The sequence below is a fragment of the Papio anubis genome, chromosome 20 (assembly GCF_008728515.1).
Source record: "Papio anubis isolate 15944 chromosome 20, Panubis1.0, whole genome shotgun sequence".
Classification (NCBI taxonomy): Eukaryota; Metazoa; Chordata; class Mammalia; order Primates; family Cercopithecidae; genus Papio; species Papio anubis.
This window is the reverse complement of record NC_044995.1, coordinates 8,466,114-8,490,305: the sequence shown is the minus strand read 5'-3', so window position 1 is coordinate 8,490,305 and position 24,192 is coordinate 8,466,114.

Below are 24,192 nucleotides of genomic sequence, written 5' to 3'. Positions count from 1 at the left end.
AGGTGGAGGTTGCAGTGAGTCGAGATCTCACCACTGCACTCCAGCCTCGGCGATATAGCCAGGCCCCGTCTCATAAAAAGCAGAACAAAATACACAAGTAAAAACAACTCCAAAGTGATATGAGTGTTCTCTGTGTGTAGAAGACTATTTTGTGTGTATAATTATATATAGAACATTATATGATGAAATGTATATCATATAGTTTTGAGACCCTGTATCAAAACAAAAAAAAATGAAGTTCCATATACTATATGCTCACATAAAGAATAATCCCTACATATTGGTGCTTTGACAGCACACATAAAAAAATGAATGAAATGACAGAGATTACCACAGCCCCCGCAAAGAGGTGACACCCAAAGCCATGATGGGTCCCATATTCAAAATTAGGAAGAAAGGCCCAAGTGCAGTGGCTCATACCTGTAATCCCAGCACTTCGGGAGGCCTAGGTCGGTGAATCACCTGAGGATTCAAGAACAGCCTGGTTAACATGGTGAAACTGTGTCTAAAAATACATATATATAAATCACTGGTATGGGGGTACGTGTCTGCAATCCCAGCTACTTGGAAGGCTGAGGTTTCAGTGAGCTGAGATCGCACCTCTGCAGTCCAGCCTGGGACACACAGTGAGACTCTGTCTCCAAAAACAAAGAGTATTTCTTGAGCCCAGGAGGCAGAGGTCGCAGTGAGCCAAGATCACACTACTGCACTCCATCTCGGGTGACAGAGCAAGACTGTCTCAAATAGTCAAAGACAGAAAAAAAGAATAGGCCTTGCTCTCTTCTTGATTGTGCATGGGCTCACTTAAGGTCAGGAGTTGGAGACCAGGCTGGCCAACATGTTGAAACCCTGTCTCTACAAAACAAACAAAACAAAAAAACAAAAAAACACAAAAATTAGCCAGGTGTGGTGGTGTGCACCTGTAATCCCAGCTACTCAGAAGGATGAGGCAGGAGAATTGCTTGAACGTGGGATTGTGCCACTGCCCTCCAGCCTGATGGACAGAGCAAGACTCTGTCTCAAAAATCAATGAATAAATAAATAAATAATAAAAATACAAAAATTAGCCAGGTGTGGTGGCTCACATCTGTGATCTCAGCTACTGGGGAGGCTGACTCAGGAGAATGGCTTGAATCCGGGAGGTGGAGGGTGTGGGGAGGAAAGTTCCTGCCAGTGCACACTCCAGCCTGGGTCACAGAGCAAGACTCCATCTCAAAAAAGAGGACTGCCGGGTGCAGTGGCTCACGCCTGTAATCCCAGCACTTTAGGAGGCCGAGGCGGGTGGATCATGAGGTCAGGAGTTTGAAACCAGCCTGGCCAACATGGTGAAACCCTGTCTCTACTAAAAATACAAAAATTAGCTGGGTGTGGTGGCAGGCACCTGTAGTCCCAGGTACTTGGGAGGCTGAGGCAGAAGAATTGCTTGAACCCGGGAGATGAGCTTGCAGTGAGATCACACCAGGGCACTCTAGTCTGGGTCACAGAGCAAGCCTCCACCTCAAAAAAAGAGGACCATTGGAGCCTAAAAGATCTTCGTTGGAAGTGCCACCCCACTCCAGCCTGGGCAAGAGAGACCCTGTCATAGAAAAAAGCCAAAACAAAAACAAACCCACCATCATCCAAGTCTGATGGTAAGCATGCTCTGCAAATGTATTACCAAGATTAGCATCAACTTCACCATTGCTTTTCTCAAACCGTAATCCTCTAAAAGGACGCACTTTCTTCTCTCTCAGACGACAGAAAGCGCTTCCCTCTAGAGGGTTAGAGCCTGAGATCTTCTTGCTCCAGCACTGTGGATTTCTGGTTGGAATTTTCCAGGACCAGGTTAAAATAGAGACAAAAATAAATATTCATTTATTGTCCCTGTTTGCATGTTTTCTGGAATCCAGAACATAAACCCCAAAAGGACCATCTCCAGTTCCCTGCTTCAAAGAATCAGCAGGTTAGCCTTGCTCATCAAGGGACAATCCTCCTGAGTTTTGTCTCTGGAAAGAAAAAGCAATGCCCACTACACATACCTTATATTTAACCATGAGAACTGGGCTGGAATTCTAGAGAACAGCAATGGATTTTCAGCCAAGTGTTCACCTGAGTTCCAGCACAGGGACACACAGTCCTGATCTGAGCAGTCAAAATGGAATCTACAATGTTCAGGAATATACATTGTTGCACACATGAACATCCTCCAGGATAAACAACAGGCGAGGCCTTAAAAGCTCCTAAAGAAACCATGTCTCTACTAAAAATACAAAACTAGCCAGGCATGGTGGCGCAGTCCTATAATCCCAGCTATGTGGGAGGCTGAGGCAGAAGAATCACTTGAACCCAGGAGGCGGAGGTTGCAGTGAGCCGAAATCGTCCCGCTGCACTCCAGCCTGGGCAACAGAGACCCTGTCTTAGATAAAAAATAAAAGAAAAACAAAACCCCAACATCATCCAAGTCTGATAATAAGCATGCTCTGCAAAGATATTACGAAAATCAGCATCAGCTTCACCGTTGCTTTTCTCAGACCGTAAGCCTCTAAAAGGAAGCACTTTCTTTTTTTTCAGACAACAGAAAGTGCTTCCCTCAAGAGGGTCACAGCCTGAAATCTTCTTGCTCCAATGCCGTGGATTTTTTCTTGGAATTTTCTTTGACCAGGTTAAAACGAACACAAAAATAAAAGATGCATTTATTGACCCTGTTTGCATGTTTTCTGGAATCCAGAATATAAACCTCTATAAGGACCATCTCCAGTTCCTTGCTTCAAAGGTTCAGCAGGTTAGCCTTGTTCAAGGGGCAATCTCCTGAGTTTTGTCCCCAAAGAGAAAAAGCAATGCCTACTACACGTACCTTGTATTTAGCCAAGAGAATTGGGCTGGATTTTTAGAGAACATCAATGGATTTTCAGCCAAGTGTCACTTGAGTTCCAGCACAGGGACACACAGTCCCGATGGCAGCATCCAAAGTAGAATCTACAATGTTCAAGAACATACAAGGTTATGTTCTTCACATAACAGGGACACAGTCACGAAGGGAGCATCTGAAATGGAGTCTACGATGTTGAAGAATATACACTGTGGTATGCACAAACACGCTCCAGGGTAGACCACAGGCTAGGACGCAAAAACTCCTCAATAAAATTTGAACAGAAATACACAAGTACAAATGGGGCCCGATGGCTCAGACGTCTAATTCCTCAAACTTTAGGAGGCCCAGGCGGGAGGATCACCTGCTTCAGGAGCTCACCTGCTTCAGGAGACCTGTGCTGACAACATGGTGAAACCCATGTGTACAAAAATTACAGAAGTTACCAGGTGTGGTGGTGTATGCCTGTAGACACCAATTCAGCAGGTTTATGTGGGAGGTGGGGGGTGCAGTAAGCCAAGATCACACCACTATACTCCATCTTGGGTGACAGAGGCAGACACTGTCTCAAAAAAAACCACACATACACACACACACCCTCAGAGTGATATCGGAGTATTCTCTCTGTTTAGAAGAGTATTTTGTGTGTATATTTTATATATATATAAGAATATAAAGTGAAATATACATCATGTGTTTTTGAGACCCTGTTCCAAATATTGTATGCTTATAGGAGGAATAATTCCTACATATAAGTGCTTGCTTTAGCAGTACACATAAAAACATTTAAATGACATAGATTACCCTGGCCCCTGCACAAAGGCGACACCCAAGTCCATGATGGTCTCATATTCATCTATTTATTTTTATTTATTTATTTTGGACAGAGTCTCGCACTGTTGCCCAGGCTGGAATGTAATGGTGCGATCTCTGCTCACTGTAACCTCCACCTCCCGGGTTCAAGTGAATTCTCCTGCCTCAGCCTCCCGAGTAGCTGGGATTACAGGTGCGTGCCACCACACCCGGCTATTTTGTGTATTTCTAGTAGAGACGGGGTTTCACTATGTTGGCCAAGCTGGTCTTGAATTGCTGACCTCATGATCCGCCCGCCTTGGCCTCCCAAAGTGCTGGGATAACAGGCATGAGCCATCACGCCCGGCCTATATTTATTTTTAATTAATAAATTTATTTTTTGAGACTGAATCTCGCTCTGTCACTCCTGGGTTCAGGCAATTTTCATGCCTCAGCCTCCACAGTAGCTGGGATTACAGGTGGGCACCACCACGCCCGGGCAATTTTTGTATGTTTAGTACTAATGGGGTTTCACCATGCTGGCCAGACTGGTCTTGAACAACTGACCTCAGGTGATCCTCCTGTCTCAGCCTCCCAAAGTGCTGGAATTACTGGTGGAAGTCACCATACCCAGACTAGTCCCATATTTAAAATCAGGAAAAAGCAAAAGATGCCCACATTTAAACAGCAATGTCCAAGTACATCTCAAATACATTGTTTATCTAAAATACAAATTTAACTGGGGGCCAGGTGTGAACCAAATAACATTCCTTACTTTCTTCTTGTCTGTGCATGGGTTAATATTCACATGTAGTCCCAGCTACTAAGGACTGGGGAGGGGCAGAGGCAGGAGGATCTAAGCCCATTTTAGCCTGGGTGGCATAGTGAGACCCCCGTCTCGTTGCATAGATGACCTGGTCATGCACCCAAGATTTCAGCTTCATTTACCCAATGAAAACTCAAACTCATGCACTCCACCTCTGTACTCCTGCTAAGCAGTGCACATCCCATCTGTAAGGGACACTGAGGTCCCCTTCAACTCTACCTGACCCCACGTGAGAGTCTATAAACCAGTGCCCAAATAATTTCCATGTAGGAAAAGTCGTTGACAGCCAGGCGTGAGGGCTCACACCTAGCACTTCGGGAGGCTGAGGCAGATGGACCAATTGAGGTCAGGAGTTCCAGACCAACCTGGCCAGCATGGCGAAACCCTGTCTCTATTAAAAATACAAAAATTAGCCGGGCATGGTGGCGCACTGTTGTAGTCACGGGAGGCTGAGGCAGGAGAATCACTTGAACCCAGGAGGCAGTGGTTGCAGTGAGCTGAGATCACACTACTGCACTCCAGCCTAGGCGACAGAATGAGACTCTGTCTCAAAAAGTAAATAAATAAATAAATAAATAAAAGGTGTTGAGGGCTGGAAGAACACGCATCGCTCACTATGGCAACAAGAAGAGCTGCTGAACATTCCACCTGTTACTAGGGAGCCCCTTCTAGGGTCCTCAAGATTTTTGTGAAAATAACTGTGGTTTTGTCGCATGCTACTTTTATCACCATGACTGAGATTCGTCTTGCCTACAACAGTTTCTTTTTTCTTTCTTTTTTTTTTTTTTTTTTTTGAGACAGAGTCTCGCTCTCTCACCCAGGCTGGAGTGCAGTGGCATGATCTCAGCTCACTGCAACCTCCGCCTCCCAGGTTCAAGTGATTCTTCTGCCTCAGTCTCCCAACTAGCTGGGATTACAGGCACCCGCCATCATGCCCAGCTAATTTTTTTTGTACTTTTGTAGAGATGGGGTTTCAACCATGTTGGCCAGGCTGGTCTCGAACTCCTGACCTCAGGTGATCCACCCATCTCGGCCTCCCAAAGTGCTGGGATTACAGACGTGAGCCACCACGCCCAGCCAACAGTTTCTTATATTAGCCACAGCAAACATTGGACATCTTACCAAGTAACTGGCATTTAGATGCAAGGTTTAGCCCATTGGAATGGTACCTCGGAATCGTCACCCAAAGAAAACAGGATAAACATGGCAGCTGCAGTCGAAGAACTCACTGGGGTTGGCATTAGTGGGTGAGGGTTGAATCGACTACACCCTTCCTGCAGAGAGTCTATTCCGAGAAATGATGGCAAGTTGTTGGGGAAAAACAAATTTCAGTGTTACGGACAAGCAGATTAAACTAAAAAGACATGAGTGAACAGGAACAAAAAGAAATTGTACCAATACGGACATCCATTGTGGATTACGGAATAGACTGGAAGGACTTGGAGGATTACTCACTCTCTTAATGAAGGAAACATGGTTTGGATTGATTACACTAAAATGATGGGAGGACATTGTATGACATGACCAACTCAAATTAAGTCTGTGGGACCAGGTGTCATGTAATCTATGTTTTTAAAGAAATGGGATTTTGCTATGTTGGCCCAGGCCGGAGTGCAGTGGCTATTCAAAGGTGTGATAGTTGGCCAAGTCAACTATCTTTGAAATGGATCATCAGGACAAGGTGGCTCACACCTGTAGGATCGCTTGAGCTCAGGAGTTGAGACCGTCCTCTACCAAAAATTAAATCCTGAGCCAAATGTGGTGGCAGGCCCCATGTGATCCCAACTACTTGGGAGACTGACTCAAGAAGACCACTTGAGGCTGGGCACGGTGGCTCAAGCCTGTAATCCCAGCACTTTGGGAAGCCAGGGAGGCAGATCACTTGAGGTCAGGAGTTGAGACCAGCCCAACAAACATGGTGCAACCCCATCTCTGCTAAAAATACAAAAATTAGCACGACATGGTGGTGGGTGCCTGTAATCCCAGCTACTTGGGAGGCTGAGGTGGCAGAACCACTGGAACCTGGGAGGTGGAGGTTGCAGTGAGTGGAGACCGTCCTACTGCACTCCAGCCTGGGTCACAGAGCCAGATTCCATCTTGAAGGAATGAATGAATGAATGAATGAATAGAGGATCACTTGGGCCCAAGAGAGCGCAGTCGGAACTGTCACCACACTCCAGCCTGGGCAACAGAGACCCTGTCTTGGAAAAAAAAAAAAAAACAAAATCAGAAGCCCACCATCATCCAAGTCTGATGATAAGCATGCTCTGCAAGATCAGCATCAACTGCAATGTTGCTTTTCTCAAACCGAAACAGTCCAAAGGGAAGCACTTTCTTTTCCTTCAGACAACAGAAAATACTTCCCTCTGGAGGGTCACAGCCTGAGATCTTCTGGCTCCAGCACCCTGGGTTTCTTGTTGGAATTTTCCTTGACCAGTTTTAAATGGACACAAAAATAAAGACGCATTTACTGGCCCTGTTTGCATGTTTTCTGGAATCCAGAATAAAACCCCACTAGAAGGACTATCTCCAGTTCCTTGCTTCAAAGGCTCAGCAGGTTAGCCTTGTTCATCAAGGGACAATCCTCCTGAGTTTTGTTCCCAAAGAGAAAAAGCAGTGCCCGCTAGACATACCTTATCTTTAACCAAGAGAATTGGGCAGGATTTCTAGAGAACAGCAATGGATTTTCAGCCAAGTGTCACTTGAGTTCCAGCACAGGCACACATAGTCCCCATGGGGGCACCCAAAATGGAATCTAAGATGTGGAAGAATAAACATTGTTATACACACAAACCTCTTCCAGGACAGACCACAGGCGATGCTGTAAAAGCTCCTCGATTAAAAAAATACGCAAGTACCGATTGGGTGCAGCGGCTCACACCTCTAATCCCAGCACTTCAGGACGCCAAAGTGGTAGGATCATTTGAGCTCAAGAGTTCAAGACAAGCCTGGGCTACACGGTGAAACTTCGTCTGTACAAAAAATGCAAAAGTTAGCCTGGTGTGGTGGTGCATGCCTGTAGACACTAATCCAGGAGGCTGCGTTGGCAGGTGGAGGTTTCAGTGAGCCGAGATCGCACCACTACACTCCAGCCTTGGCAATATAGCGAGGCTGTGTCTCGAAAGAATTAGAAAACACACACACACACACACACACACACACACAAATACAACCTCCAAGTGATATTCTCCTGCCTCACCCTCCGGAGTAGCTGAGACTACAGGTGTGCGCCACCACGCTCGGCTAATTTTTTATATTTTTAGTAGAGACATGGTTTCACCATGTTGGCCAGTCTGGTCTCGTCCTCCTGACCTCAGGTGATCCACCCGCCTCGGCCTCGCAAACTGCTGGGATTACAAGCGCAATCCACAGCACCTGGCCATACGTCATATATTTTTGAGACCCTATCTCAAAAGAAAGTTCTATATGCTGTATGCTCACAGAATAATTCCTACATATAAGTCCTTGCTTTGTCAGCACACATAAAAAATAAATGGAATGACAGAGATTACCATGGCCCCTGCATAAAGGTGACACCCAAATTCATGACGAGTTTCAGATTCAAACTTAGGAAAAAAAAAGGCCGGGCACAGTGGCTCAGGCCTGTAATCCCAGCATTTTGGGAGGCCAAGGTGGGCGGATCACCTGAGGTCAGGAGTTGAGACCAGCCCCGCAAACTGTGCTAAAAATACAAAAACTGGCAGGTCATGGTGGTGAGCATTTGTAATCCCAGCTACTTGTGACATGGACACTGGAAGTGCCACCGCACTCCAGCCCGGGCAACAGAGACCCTGTCTTAGAAAAACCCAAAACCAAAACAGAACCCCACCATGGTCCAAGCCTGATGATAAATATGCTCTGCAAATGTATTACCAAGATAAACCTCAACTTCAACACTGCTTTTCTCAAACCGTAATTCTCAAAAGGGAAGCGCTTTCTTTTCTTTCGACAACAGAAAGTGCTTGCCTTTGTAGGGTCACAGCCTGGGATGTTCTGGCTCCAGCACTCTGGGTTTCGTGGTGGAATTTCCTTTGATCAGGTTTAAATGGACAGAAAAATAAAGATGCATTTGGCGGCCCTGTTGGCATGTTTTCTGGAATCCAGAATAAAACCCCCGAAAAGGACCATCTCCAGTTCCTTGCTTCAAAGGCTCAGCAGGTTAGCCTTGTTCATCAAGGGACAATCCTCCTGAGTTTTGTTCCCAAAGAGAAAAAGCAATGCCCGCTACACATACCTTATACTTACCCAAGAGAATTAGACTGGATTTCCAGAGAACAGCAAATGGATTCTGAGCCAAGCGTTCACCTGAGTTGCAGTGTGGAGACACACAGTCCCGATGCAAACGTCCAAAATGGAATCTAAGGTGTTGAAGAATAAACATTGTTGCACACACAAACACCTTCCAGGATAGACCACAGGCTAGGTGGTAAAAGCTCCTCAATAAAATTTGAGTAGGAATACACAAGTACCAGCTGGCTGTGGTGGCTCACACCTCTAATTCCAGCACTTCAGGAGGCCAAGGCAGGAGGCTCACTTGAGCTCAGGAGCTCAAGACCAGCCTGTACAACATGGTGAAACCCTGTCCGTACAAAAAATACAAATGTAGGCCGGGTGTGGTGGTGCATGCCTGTAGATACTAATTCAGGAGGCTGAGGTGGGAGGTGGAGGTTGCAGTGAGCCAAGATTGCAACACTGTACTCCAACCTGGGTGATTGAGCCAGATCTTGTCGCAAAAAAACATTTTTTAAAACACATAAGCAAAAACAACCCCAAAGTGACATGAGTCATCTCTGTGTAAAAGAGCATTTTTTGTGTATATAACTTTATATATATATGGTGATATGATGAAATATACATCACATATACATATATATGTATACACTCACACACACCCATATATGTATACGTATATACACACACACACACGTATATATATATATACACACACACACACACACACACACACACATATATATTTTTTTGAGACATAGTCTTATTCTCTCGCCCAGGCTGGAGTGTGGTGGCGTGATCTTGGCTCACTGCAACCTCCGTCTGGTTCAAGTGATTCTCCTCCCTCAACTTCCCCAGTAGGTGGGAATACAGGCGTGCACCACCACACCCGGCTAATTTTTTGTATTTTTAGTAGAGACAGGGTTTCACCATGTTGGCCAGGCTGGTCTCAAACTCCTGACCTCAAGTGACCCACTTGCCTCAACCTGCCAAAGTGTTGATATTGCAGGCATGAGCCACCGCTCATATATACACAAAAAACCGCTCATATACTCACGTGCCCGGCTGTACATCATTTATTTTTCAGACCCTATCTCAAAAAAAAAGAAAGTTCCATACACTGTATGCTCATATAAAGAATTTTTCCTACACATAAATGTTTGCCTTGGCAGCACACATAAGAAATGAATGGAGTGACAGAGATCACCATGGCCCCTGCACAGAGGTGACACCCAAATTTATGATGGGTTCCATATTCAAAATTTGGATCAAAGGGTGGGTGCAGTGGTTCATGACTGTAATCCCAGCACTGTGGGAGGCCGAGGCAGGGGGGGATCATGAGGTCAGGAGATGGAGACCATCCTGGCCAACATGGTGAATCTCCATCTCTACTAAAAATACAAAAATTAGCCAGGCGTGCTGGCGCATGCCCGTAATCCCAGCTACTGGGGAGGCTGAGGCAGGAGAATCACTTGAACCCAGGAGGTGGAGACCGCAGCAAGCCAAGATGACACCATTGCACTCCAGCCTGGGCATAAAAGCAAGACTCTGTCTCAAAAAAAAAAAAAAGATGGGATCTTGCTATGTTGGCTCAGGCTGGAGTGCAGTAGCTTAGTGCATGGTAGAGCCTTGAAATCAAAGAAGCCTCCCACACCGGCCTCTGTAGTAGCTGGGATTGTGTGGCCCACGATGCCTGGCCACGTCACCTATCTTTGAAATGGTCCTCAGGACAAGGTGGCTCACAGCTGTAGAATGGCTTGCGTTCCAGAGTTGAGACCGTCCTGAGCAACAGACCAAAAATAAAAAACGTAGCCAAGTGTGGTGGCACGCCCCATGTAGTCCCAAAGACTTAGGAGGCCGAGGCAGGTGGATCACCTGAGGTCAGGAGCTGAGACCAGCCTGGCCAACACGGTGAAACCCTGTCTCTGCTAAAAATACAAAAACTAGCAGGGTGTGGTGTCGTGCACCTGTACTCCCAGCTACACAGGACACTGAGGCGGGAGAACCGCTCCAACCTGGGAAGGGGAGATTGTAGTGAGCGGAGATCGTGACCCTGCAAAGAGGACCACGTGAGCCCAAGAAAGCTAGGTTGGAAGTGCCACTGCCCTCCAGCCTGGGCAACAGAGACCCAGTCTTAGAAAACAAACAAAACAGGGCCGGGCGCGGTGGCTCAAGCCTGTAATCCCAGCACTTTGGGAGGCCGAGACGGGCGGATGACGAGGTCAGGAGATCGAGACCATCCTGGCTAACCCGGTGAAACCCCGTCTCTACTAAAAAAATACAAAAATTAGCCGGGCGAGGTGGCGGGCGCCTGTACCCAGCTACTCGGGAGGCTGAGGCAGGAGAATGGCGTAAACCCGGCGGGTGGAGCTTGCAGTGAGCTGAGATCCAGCCCCTGCACTCCAGCCTGGGCGACAGAGCGAGACTCCGTCTCAAAAAAAAAAACAAAACAAAAAAAAAAACAGGAACAAAACCCCACCATCATCCACGTCTGATGATAAGCATACTCTGCCAATGTATTACCAAGATCAGCATCAACTTCACTGTTGCTTTTCTCAAACTGTAATCCTCTAAAATGACGCACTTTCTTTTCTTGCAAACAACAGAAAGCGCTTCCTTCTAGAGGGTCACAGACTGAGATCTTTTTGCTCTGGCACTGTGGATTTTTTGCGGGAATTTTCCTTGGCCAGGTTAAAATGGACACAAAAATAACAATGCATGTATTGGCTCTGTTTGCATGATTGCTGCAATCCAGAACATAAACCCCTGTAAGTACCATCTCCAGTTCCTTGTTTCAAAAAGCAATGCCTGCTATATATACCTTATATTTAATCATGAGAATTGGGCTGGATTTCTAGAGAACAGCCATGGATTTTGAGCCAAGTGTTCACTTGAGTTCCAGGACAGGGACACATAGTCCCGATGGGGGCATCCAAAATGGAATTTAAGATGTTGAAGAATATATATTATCACACACACAAACATCCTCCAGGATAGACCACAGCCTAGGCAGTAAAAGCTCCTCAATAAAATGAGCGGAAATACACAGCTGCAGGTGAGGCATGGTGGCTCACACCTCTAAACCCAGCACTTTAGGAGGCTGAGGCAGGGGGATCACTTGAGTTCAGGAGTTTGAGACCAGCCTGGGCAACATGGTGATACCTTGTGTGCAGAGAAAACAGAAAAGTTAGCCGGGTGTGGTGGTGTGCGCCTGTAGACAACTACTCAAAAGGTTGAGGTGGCAGGTGGAGGTTGCAATGAGCCAAGATGGCACCACTGCACTCTAGCCTGGGTGACAGATCCAGACTTTATCTAAAAAAGAAAAAAAAAAAAATACACACGCACAAACGAAAAATTACCCAAAGTGATACGAGAGTATTCTCTGTGTGTAGAAGAGTGTTTTGTGTATATATGACTATTCGTGTGTATATGACTATATTACATGTATAATAAGAATATGAGGCCGGGCGCGGTGGCTGTAATCCCAGCACTTTGGGAGGCCGAGGCAGGTGGATCACGAGGTCAGGAGATCGAGACCATCCTGGCTAACATAGGGAAACCCCATCTCTACTAAAAATACAAAAAAACCAAAAAATTAGCCAGGTGTGGTGACGGGCACCTGTAGTCCCAGCTACTCGGGAGGCTGAGGCAGGAGAATGGCGTGAACCCGGGAGGCGGAGCTTGCAGTGAGCGGAGGAGACCTCTCCACTGCACTCCAGCCTGGGCGACAGAGCAAGACTCCATCTCAAAAAAAAAAAAAAAAGAAAAGAATATGATAAAATACATATATTTTTGAGACTCTCTATCAATAAAAATAAAGTTCCATATACTGTATGCTCACATGAAAAATAATTCCTACACATATGTGCTTGCATTGACAGCATACATTAAAAAAAAAAAAATGGAGGCCAGGTGGGGTGGCTCAAGCCTATAATCCCAGCATTTTGGGAGGCTGAGGCAGGCGGATAACCTGAGGTCAGGAGTTGGAGACAAACCTGGCCAACGTAGTGAAACTCCATCTCTGCTAAAAATGCAAATAGTAGCCAGGGATGGTGGCACGTGCACCATCTACTCGGGAAGCAGAGGTTACAGTGAGCAGACAACACGCCATTGCACTCAAGCCTGGGCCACAGAGAGAAACTGCCTCAAGAAAAAAATAAAGAAAAAGAAAAAAAAGCATGGGACCGCTTGAGCCCAAGAGATCTAGGTTGGAAGAGACACCACACTTCAGCCTGAGCAACAGAGACCCTGTGTTGCAAAAAAAAACTAAACAAAAACAGAACCCCAACATCACGCAAGCTTGATGATAAGAAGCATGCACTGCAAATGTATTACTGAGATCAGCATCAACTTCGACGTGGTTACTCTCAAACAGTAACGCTCCAAAAGGAGGCCCTCTGCTTGCTTTCAGACCACAGAAGGTGCTTCCCATTGGAGAATGACTGCATGAGATCTTCTCGCTCCAAAACTCTGGGTTTTTTTGCTGTAATTTTCCTTACCAGGTTAAAATGGACACAGAAATAAAGCCGCATTTATTGGCCCCGTCCGCACGATTTCCGGAATCCAGAACACAAACCCTGAAAAGGACCATCTCCTGTTCCTTGCTTCAAAGGCTCAGCAGGTTAGCCTTGTTCATCAAGGGACAATCCTCCTGAGTTTTGTCTCAAAACAGAAAAACCAAAGCCCACTACACACACCTTATGTTTAACCAAGAGAATTGGCCTGGATTTCTAGAGAACAGCAATGGATTTTGAGCCAAGTGTTCACTTGAGTTCCAGGACAGGGACACACAGTCCCGATGGGAGCATCCAAAATGGAATCTAAGATGATATTTAAGAACATACTTTGTCGGCCCGGCACAGTGGCTCATGCCTGTAATCCCAGCACTTTGGGAGGCCAAGGCGGGCAGATCACCTGAGGTCAGGAGTTCAAGACTAACCTGGCCAATATGATGAAACTCCATCTCTGCTAAAAACACAGAAATTAGCCAGGCGTGGTGGCAGGTGCCTGTAATCCCAGCTACTCAGGAGGCAGAGGTTGCAGTGAGCAGAGAACGTACCACTGCATCTGGGCCACAGAGCAAGACTGTCTCAAGAGAAAAATAAGGGAGGAGGGGGGATCAATTGAGCCCAAGAGGTCTAGGTTGGAAGTGCCACTGCACTCCAGCCTGGGCAACAGAGACCCTGTGTTGCAAAAAAACCTAAAGAAAACAGAACCCTAGTATCATGCAAGCCTGATGATAAGAAGCATGCTCTGCAAATGTATTACTGGATCAGCAGCAACTCCAACGTGATTTTTCTCAAACAGTAAAGCTCCAAAAGGAGGCCCTCTGCTTGCTTTCAGACCACAGAAGGTGCTTCCTATTGGAGAATGACTGCATGAGATCTTCTTGCTCCAAAACTCAGTTTTTTGTTGTAATTTTCCTTACCAGGTTACAATGAACACAAAAATAAAGATGCATTCATTGGCTGGGTGCAGTGGCTCACGCCTGTAATCCCAACACTTTGGGAGGCTTAGGCAGGCGGATCATGAGGTCAAGAGATCAAGACCATCCTGGCCAACATGGTGAAACCCCATCTCTACTAAAAATACAATTAGCCAGGCATGGTGGTGGGTGCCTGTAGTCCCAGCTACTCGGGAGGCTGAGGCAGGGGAACTGCTTGAACCAGGAGGCAGAAGTTGCAGTGAGCCGAGATCGTGCCACTGCACTCCAGACTGGAGACAGAGTAAAACTCCATCTCAAAATAAAATAAAAGAAAAATAAAAAAGATCCACTCATTGCCCCTGTCTGCATGTTTTATGGAATCCAGAACATAAACCCCTTAAAGGACCATCTCCAGTTCCTTGCTTCAAAGGCTCAGCAGGTTAGCCTTGTTCATCAAGGGACAATCCTCCTGAATTTTGTCTCCAAAGAGAAAAAGCAATGCCTACTATGCATACCTTATCTTTAACCAAGAGAATTGGGCTGCATTTCTAGGGATTTTGAGCCAGTGTTCACTTGAGTTCCAGCACAGGGACACACAGTCCTGATGGGAGCATCAAAAATGGAATCTAAGATAATGCTTAAGAATATACATTGTTGCACACAGAAATACCCTCCAGGATAGACAACAGGCGAGGTCATAAAAGCTCCTCAGTACAATTTGACAGAGCGAAGAAAAAAACCAAAAATGTACATTGTCACACACACAAACATTCTTCAGGATAGACCACAGGCTAGGCTGTAAAACCTCAATAATTTTTTGTTTTTTCTTGGAGACCAAGTTAGGTAAAACAAATGCCCACATCTAAACAACCAATCATTTCTAGTTCAAGTACATCTCAAGTATGCTCTTGATCTGAAATACAAAGTTAACGCGGTTTCCCTGCTCTGGGAAGCCCCCTTTGGTAATTCAGATAAGGGTCTTCTTAGGAAGGTAATGGGTAGGAACACGGAGATGTCAGTCAAGGGAAGGGACTCTCAGGGATTTCTATGGATTATGCAGACGCCCTGCCAGATCCCAAACTTCCCCAAAAGATCCCAAGTCCAGGCAGGAAGGACCACAGGGCTCCAGAAACCAAATGAAGTGGCCCTGGGCTGGAGCCTTTGTCATCAGATTCTTGGACTGAAAGACAGCCAGGGAGCAGAGCGAAAATCCCAGGGGCTCTCTCTCCCAGAAGACACCTGCTCCATCCAGATCAAACCCACAATGTCCCCAGCCAGTGATGCCTGGCACTCCTTTCCCCTCGGCTCATCCTGCCTGCAGTGGTGCAGTGCCCTGGTGTTCCCAGTCCGGATGCCTTCACTCCTTCCAGTGTCCCAGGAGGGTCACCTTGCAGTTCTCAGGGAGGAACGTGGGGTCTTCCACCCTTGTGAGCTTCCTAGACATCAGGGTCTGCCCACCCCACTCCATTCCCAAAGGATGTTCTGCCCAGTTCTCCCAGCCTCCTGCTTCCATCCAGGGACCACCCTTCAGTGGTAAGATTCACACTGCACACAACCAGAACCAACCCATTATCCTCAATAAGTGGTCACCACAGGCCACCCATTCAAAACTGATCTATGTCACATGCCCACAAAAGGCAGATCCAGAGCTAGAGAGATGGGGAGCGGTGGCCAGAGTCTGGGTAGATGAGTGGGGTGGGAACTGACTGCAAATGGGAATAAGACTGGAGCGATGAAAATCTTCTAAAACTAGAGTGGTGGTCGTTGCAAATATGCTAAACATTCACATTTCAGAGTCTATTTCAAAAGATCATTTCCTCAGTTCAGAAAGGTCAGAGATAGGGCTGGGCACGGAGGCTCATATCTGCAATCCTGACACTTTGGCAGGCCGTGGTGGGTGGATTCTGGCCAACGTGGTAAAACTCAGTATCTACAAACATACACAAATTACATGGGCGTGGTGGCATGCACCTGTAATCCCAGCTACTCACGAGGCTGGGATTGCAGTGAGCCAAGATCCTGCCACTGGACTCCAGCCTAGGAGCAGAGAGACTGATTGAACAAAGAGAATTGCTTGAACCCAGGAGGCAGAGTTTGCAGTGAGGGGAGGTCACAGACTGTCTCAAAAAGTCAGACAGAGCCAAAGAATAGTCCTTCCTTTCTTCTTGCCTGTGCATGGGTTAACATTCGCCTGAAGTGCCGGCTACTAGGGAGTGCATAGGGGCACAGCCCAGTTTAGTCTGGGTGGCATAGAGAGATGCCCATCTCTAAAATTTAAAACTTAAATTGAGGCTGGGTGCAGTGGCTCACGCCTGTAATCCCAGCACTTTGGGAGGCCAAGGCGGGCAGATCACAAGGTCAGGAGATCGAGACCATCCTGGCTAACACGGTGAAACCTCATCTCTACTAAAAATACAAAAACTAGCCGGGCATGGTGGCGGGTGCCTGTAGTCCCAGCTCCCTGGGAGGCTGAGGCAGGAGAATCGCCTGAACCCGGGAGGCGGAGCTTGCAGTGAGCCGAGATCGCGCCACTGCACCCCAGCCTGGGCGACAGAGCGAGACTCCGTCTCAAAAAAATAAAAAATAAAAAATAAAAAATTTACACTCCTGAAGATCTTTCATGCAGGGAAATTCTCAGACAATTGACTCACTGTAGCTTCATGAAATTACCAGGATGCTTATGAGTATTTCCATTAAAACGAATTTTCTAAGTATATTTCTTGGATCAACAGCATCCAGAAGTAAAACCCAGGAATCTGATTTTACGCTTGTTTACAAAACTATTAACACTGCCATCAGCTTCCTTAGATGATTGCTCTCACACTGTGAGCTTCAAGCCCCGGAGGTGCTTTTCATCCAGTCACAGAAAAACGCCCCCTGGCTTGAAATCACAGCCTGAGCTTCACTTCCCAAGGAGGATTTGGGGCTTGAGCATTCTCAAGGTGGCATCCCGGTCCATCTGAAATCAGAGTACGAACAAAAGGCATCCCACGGCAGTCCTCTCTCAGTAATAAGCAGAATGAGGCAGAAGTAGGTAGAAGTTTCAAGTAACTTTGTAAACCAACTCAACATACTGAACCCTTCCCAGCATTCGAGTGCACATGTAGCACAGGACGCGATAGACGTTATGAGACACATAATACGGGAGGCGTACAATGGAGAAGGATTGAAGTACATTATGTTCAATCACCACCATGAAATGAAATTAGAAATCACTGTGGAGGACAGGCACGGTGGCTCACGCCTGTTATCCCAGCACTTTGGGAGGCTGAGGTGGGTAGATCACGGGGTCAGGAGATTGAGACCATCCTGGCTAACACGGTGAAACCCCGTCTCTACTAAACAAAATACAAAAATTAGCCGGGCGTGGTGGCGGGCGCCTGTAGTCCCAGCTACTCAGGAGGCTGAGGCAGGAGAATTGTTTGAACCCAGGAGGCGGAGCTTGCAGTGAGCCGTGATCGTGCCACTGCAGTTCAGCCTGGGTGACAGAGCGAGACTCCATCTCAAAAAACAAAACAAAACAAAAAACAAAAAATTAGCCAGGATGGTGGTGTGCACCTGTAATCCCAGCTACTAGGGAGGCTGAGGCTGGAGAATCACTTGAACCCGGGAGGCGGAGGTTGCAGTGAGCCAATATTGTGCCATTGGGCAACAAGAATGAAACTCTATCTCAAAAAAAAAAAAAAGAAGAAAGGAAAATGCTTAGACATTTACACTCAGACCAAGAAAAATGGCTCCCTGGACTTTCTAACTTTAGATCCCAACCCAGGTCTGTGGCACCAAACAAAATCTGTGGGTGGGCCCAGCATGCTGCTTCAGCCAGGCTTCCAGGTTTCTGTCATAAAATTAAGAGCCTCTGGGCACGGGGGCACGAGCGCCTGTAATATCAGCTACTTGGAGGCTGAGGCGGGATGATCACTTGAGCCCAGCAGGCTGAGACTGCAGTGAGCTACAGTCACACCACTGCACTCAAGGCTCGGTGACAGAACCCCTGTTCCATGATATCCTGGGTAGAAACTAGGACATCTACTAAATAGCTGGACCAGTCTTGGCGCCAGGAGGGAAAGGAAACCTTCATAGGAAGCACTTTTTTTTTTTGTGAGCCTCACTCTGTCACCCAGGTTGCAGTGCAGTGGCATTATCTTGGCTCATTGCAACCTCTGCCTCCTGGGTTCAAGCGATTCTCCTGTCTGCACCTCCCAAGTAGCTGTGATTACAGGCACATGCAACCATGTCCAGCTAATTTTTGTATTTTTAGTAGAGACAGGGTTTCAAGTGCCCCGCCCATCTCGGCCTCCCAAAGTGCTGGGGTTACAGGTATGAGCGCCCCTACCTGCCTTAGGTAGCGCATATTAAGGAGCTAAGTTAACTGCAATTCCTGGGGTCTCAGAACAAGGTGGCATAACAGACATTTTTGCTTTGCACTGGAGGGATTTTTGCCTAGGAGAGAGCTTAGAAAATGGAATGCAATCAAAGTGAGAAAGCTGATTGCAGCGGAGAGAAAAAGAGACAATAGAAAAGCAAAGGCCAGTCCACTACATGCATCCATGTGGTGCAATGCGATGGGGCACTGGGGAATGGGTTATGATGAGTATTCACAATTGACATCCCCAAAACTGGGTGCACTTTCCTTTCAAATCACAGAAAATGCCCCTCAGTTTTGAGGACATCAGTCTGAATGTCATGTCTGACCTCAAACTCTTCCTACATGGTTAACTCACACTAGGGTTCACTGTCCTCACACTGCAGATGGAGGACATTCACACAGCACTCATGCAGAAGCTCCCAGCCAGATCTTGAAAAAAAATAACCTTAAAGAATCCTCAGGCTGCCCAGAGAGTTGCTAGAAAAAGGCAGACACACCAGCATTTACACAAACTCAAGTTACATCACTAGTGGTAGGTTTCACATAAAAACCTTTGATTTCTGAGAAGGCTGTGTACGTGTTACACATCTGATCAGAACCAATCATTTACTCTAATCATACACTTCTATTTTCAGAGATGGGGTTTCACCATGTGGGCCAGGCTGGTCTTGAACTCCTGACCTTGTGATCTGCCTCCCAAAGCGCGAGCATTACAGGTGGGAGCCACAGCGCCCGGCTGTTTTTGGTTTTAAATTTCTCATATTACCTGTGAAAGAATCCAAGTGTATATTCCCACAGTTCTGTCTATGAACATAGAAGAATGAGTGATTGGCAGCAAACTGATGGTTCGATGCCACGATAGGAGCACGTGGGCTTCAAAACTATCCTAATACCCGTCCTTTTTTTTTTTTTTGAGATGGAGTCTTGCTCTGTCGTCCAGGCTGGAGTGCAGTGGCGCGATCTCGGCTCACTGCAAGCTCCGCCTTCTGGGTTCACACCATTCTCCTGCGGCGCCCGCCACCACGCCCGGCTAATTTTTTTGTATTTTTTTAGTAGAGACGGGGTTTCACCGTGTTAGCCAGGATGGTCTCAATCTCCTGAATTCGTGATGCACCCACCTCAGCCTCCCAAAGTGCTGGGATTACAAGCGTGAGCCACCGCGCCCAGCCAATACCTGCCCTCTTGATGCAAATCCAAGTTTGGCATCCTCATCTAGGTATTCATTTGTTAACCTATTCTGTAGTCTCCTGACCTACCTCTTCTACTACTCTTTGCAATTTTACTGTAAGGCAAGAAATTCCTAGTTTTCAGTAACCAGCACTCAAAATGCCTGGGTCCCACACGTCACAGGCAATGTGCCAGTATGTTCTTATCAGACTCCAAAAAGCAGTCCCAGACTGCATATCACCAAGTGGACAATTATCACAAGCCCCTGGGAAAACTTGCAAGGCAGCATAGAACCCATATCTCCACAGGCAATCCTCCTACAGTTCAACAGAAGACAGTGTGGGAATGTGTTGAATTCTGACATTCTGTTCTACCACCTCACGGGAGACAGCGATTATAAAAGCCTTTGGGAGAGTGTGACTGGGAAATGGGCACATCGCTTCTCAGCACACATCCAGCAAGTGATCCTCCATGTGTCAAAAAATCTTATGCTTGCTGGGCGCGGTGGCTCACACCTGTAATCCCAGGACTTTTGGAGACGGAGGTGGGAGGATCACGGGAGGTCAGGAGTTCGAGACCAGCCTGGCCAACATGGTGGCACCCCATCTCCACTAAATACAAAAACTAAGCCAGGCACAGCTGTAATCTCAGCTACTCGGGCGACTGAGGCAGGAGAATTGCTTGAACCCAGAAGGCAGAGGTTGCAGTGAGCTGAGATCACTGCACTACACTCCAGCCTGGGCAACAGAGTGAGATCCTGTCTCAAAAAAAAAAAAAAAAAAAAAAAAAAAGTGATCTCAGGTGATCCACCATCTTAGCCTCCCAAAGTGCTGGGATTACAGGCGTGAGCCACCACGCCCAGCCTCAACTTGCTTCTTTCACTGTGTTCTGTGACTTGCCTCAAAATTCTTTCCAGCGAGAGATCCAAGAACCTGCTTTTGAGGTGTGGATTGGGTGCCTCTTTTCTGGCAACGGTGTGACTGGGCTATCCCTGAATCCAAGCATTACAGCTGCTACGTAACCCAGCCTCACAACTCAAATGACCCTGGTCATTTCCTTAAAGCTGGACTGAAGTCCAGTTTATGGCACAGAACAAGCACCACAGTTTAGCTTTTACCTGCAGTGGCTCCTGGAGCCCCCTGCTCCCCCCATGGTCATGGTGTTTTTCTCGGTGCTCGCCTCAGTCATTGGATCTCAGCAATGACGGCACTTTCATTCTGACACCAGAAAGTGCCCCCGAGGCTGAGTGCCACAGAGTGAGAAGTACCCTCCCTGTATTGTCCAGTACCTGGAAACTGCAAGCACATCCTCTATGCAGAAGATAAGAGATTTAAAACTGACTTCTGAATATCGCTCAATAGTGAAAGGCAGAGTGAACCCTCTCTCCAGTTCTTAGGAACAATGCAGATCCTTGTAATGCAAATCCTAGGCCTGCCCGGAGGCTCATGCCTGCAATCCCAGCGCTTTGGGAGTCCCCAGCCTGAATAACACCTTCCTGAATGACACCTTTTAAATTACTTTCTTTTTTCTTTTCTTTTTTTTTTTTTTGCTTAGTGTCGCTCTGTGGCCCAGGCTGGAGTGCAATGGCGCAATCTTGAGCTCACTGCAGCCTCTGCCTCCTGGGTTCGAGCAATTCTCCTGCCTCAGCCTCCCGAGTAGCTGGGATTACAGGCGCCCGCCACCACGCCTGGCTAATTTCTGTATTTTTAGTAGAGACAGGGTTTCACCATATTGGCCAGGCTGGTCTCTTAGCCAGGCTGGTCTCGAACTCCTGACTTCGTGATCCGCCCACCTCAGCCTCCCAAAGTGCTGGGATTCCAGATACGAGCCACCGAGCACGTCCATCACCTTTTAAATTACGTGGACAGGCCTGGTGTGGTGGCTCGCCCATAATCCTAGCAGTTTAGGAGGCCAAGGCAGGAAGATTGCTCGAGCACAGGACTTTGAAACCAGCCTGGGAAACATACTGAGGCCCATTTCTCTACAAAAGATTTAAAAAGTAGCTGGGTGTGGTTGTGTACACCTATAGTCCCAGCTACTCTGGAGAGGGAGGTGGATCACTTGAGTCTGGAAGGCGGAGGTTGCAGAAAGCCAAGATCACACCACTGCACTCCAGCCTGGGCCACAAGAGCGAAACTCTGGTCTCAAAAAAAAAAAAAAAAAAAAAAAAAAAAAGGGTATTAGGGGCAGAGAATCAAGGTGTGGGAGTCATGACTACAAACAGAGAGGACTCAGTGTTGGAGATTTTAGGGCAGTCTCACAACCTAAATGTGAGGCTCCTGTGACCACGGGGAAGTGAACATGGGAAGACAATACTTAGTGAACTCTGTGAGGACTTCCCATCCTGAGGATGAAGGGCAGGGCAGGGGCCCTGGAGCTGTTTTGTACACCAGGGGCCACCCATAGATGGAGAATGGATTAGAGTCTGGCCACACCCACTCTTTGCCCTCCAGCCTCCTCCCTGAATTTGATTTTCCTAGCTTCTGTAAATGCATTTTTGTTTTCTTTTCTTTTTCTTTTTTTTTGAGAGGACGTCTGGCTCTGTCACCCAGGCTGGAATAGCATGATCTTGCCTCACTGTGACCTCTGTGCCCTGGGTTCAAGTGATTCTCCTGCCTCAGCCTCCAGAGTAGCTGGGATTACAGGCATGCAACACCCCACCCAGCTAATCTTTTTTTTTTTTTTTGAGTGATCTCAGCTCACTGCAACCTCTGCCTCCGGGGTTCAAGCAATTCTCCTGCCTCAGCCTCCCTAGTAGCTCGGATTACAGTCGTGCGCCACCACGCCCGGCTAATTTTGTATTTTCGGTAGAGACGGGGTTTCTCCATGTTGGTCAGGCTGGTCTCAAAAACTCCCGACCTCAGGTGATCCGCCCACCTCGGCCTCCCAAAGTGCTGGGATTACAGACATGAGCCATTACGACCGGCCCCCAGCTGATTTTTATCTTATTTACAGAAACAGGGTCTCACTATGCCGCGCAGGCTAACCAGTCTGGTACAGGCGCTCACCAGCAAAGCCAACTAATTTTTAAAATTTTTAGTAGAGATGAAGTCTCACTTTTTTGCCCAGGCTGGTCTCAAACTACTGAGCTCAAGCGATCTGCCTGCTTCAGCCTCTTAAAGTTCTAGGATTACAGGCATGAGCCACCGCCCCCAGCCTTCGAATAAATTTAGACTTACAGAAAAGTTGCAAAAGGTACACAAAGTTCTCTATGTTCTCCACCCAGTTTCCTTTAATGTCCACGTTTTACATTAGACTTGCCACAACTAGGAAATAAACAATACCATTGTCCCAATTCCAGAGCTTATTATGATTTCCCATTTTTCCATTTTGTCCCAGGTAGAATCTCTCATTGGGATTCCTGGTCATGTCTATGACCATCTACCCTATTTCTGTTGCTCTGTTTCATTCTATTGATATCACCTTATTGCTATTACAATTGTTTCAGGTGTTTGCATGTTCATTTTCTCTCTCCTACTGACCGATAATGCTCTGCAAAGACAGAGACCTGGTACACCCCCTTTAAATTCTGGCTTTCCCAGTGCCCAGAACAGGGCTTGATTTCTGACAGGTAGTGTAGTGGGTTTGATTCCTGCACAAAAATCTGCTTAACTGCAGGCCTGGACTATAACTCTAGAAGGGTGGAGACCCAGTCTCCCTCCCACCATGGTGTCCCCAGTACTAACAGGGAACCCACTCGGAAGCCCAGTCAATACTCTTGAAATGAATGACGGGCTGAACAGAGGTTAATATCACAGACAAACATCATTTAATCTTGTAATTCTCAATCCAAGTTGACACATGGGGGAAACAAGCTCAATGCTGGCCTGATTTGTCCCTCCTCAAGCAAACAAAACACAAAACATGGCGGAGAAGTGGAGAAGTCAAAATTAAAACCCGGGAGGCTAAGATACAGCCTTTAAAGCTGAGCTTAATTAACCCTAACTATGGGTGACAGAGCTTGCCGCCAGCCTCGTCTCACTTCACCCCAGATAGGCAAGTCATTTGTTAATTTATTTAAAAAAATTTTTTTTAAATTATTGTTTTTTTGAGACGGTGTTTCACTCTTGTTGCCCAGGCTGGAGTGCAGTGCTGTGATCTTGGCTCACTGCAGCCTCCGCCTTCCCAGGGTCAAGTGATTCACCTATCTCAGCCTCCCGACTCACTGGGATTACAGGCACGCACCACCATGCCTGGCTGATTTTTAAATTTTTAGTAGAGATGGGGTTTCACCATGTTAGCCAGGCTGGTCTTGAACTCCTGGCTTCAAGTAATTCATGCACCTCGGCCTCCCAAACAAAGTGCTAGCTCACTTCAGCCTCAAGCTCCTGATCTTAAGGGATCCTCCCACTTCAGCCTCCTGAGTCAAGTTGTTGGGATTACCAGGAAGGAGCCGCCACACCCAGCTAAATTTTTTTTAGTTTCAGATCTCCCTGTGTTACCCAAGCTGATGTGGAACTCCAGAGCTCAAGCAATCCTCCCATCTCAGCCTCCCAAAGTGATGGGATTACAGTCCTGAGTTACCACACCCAAACAAT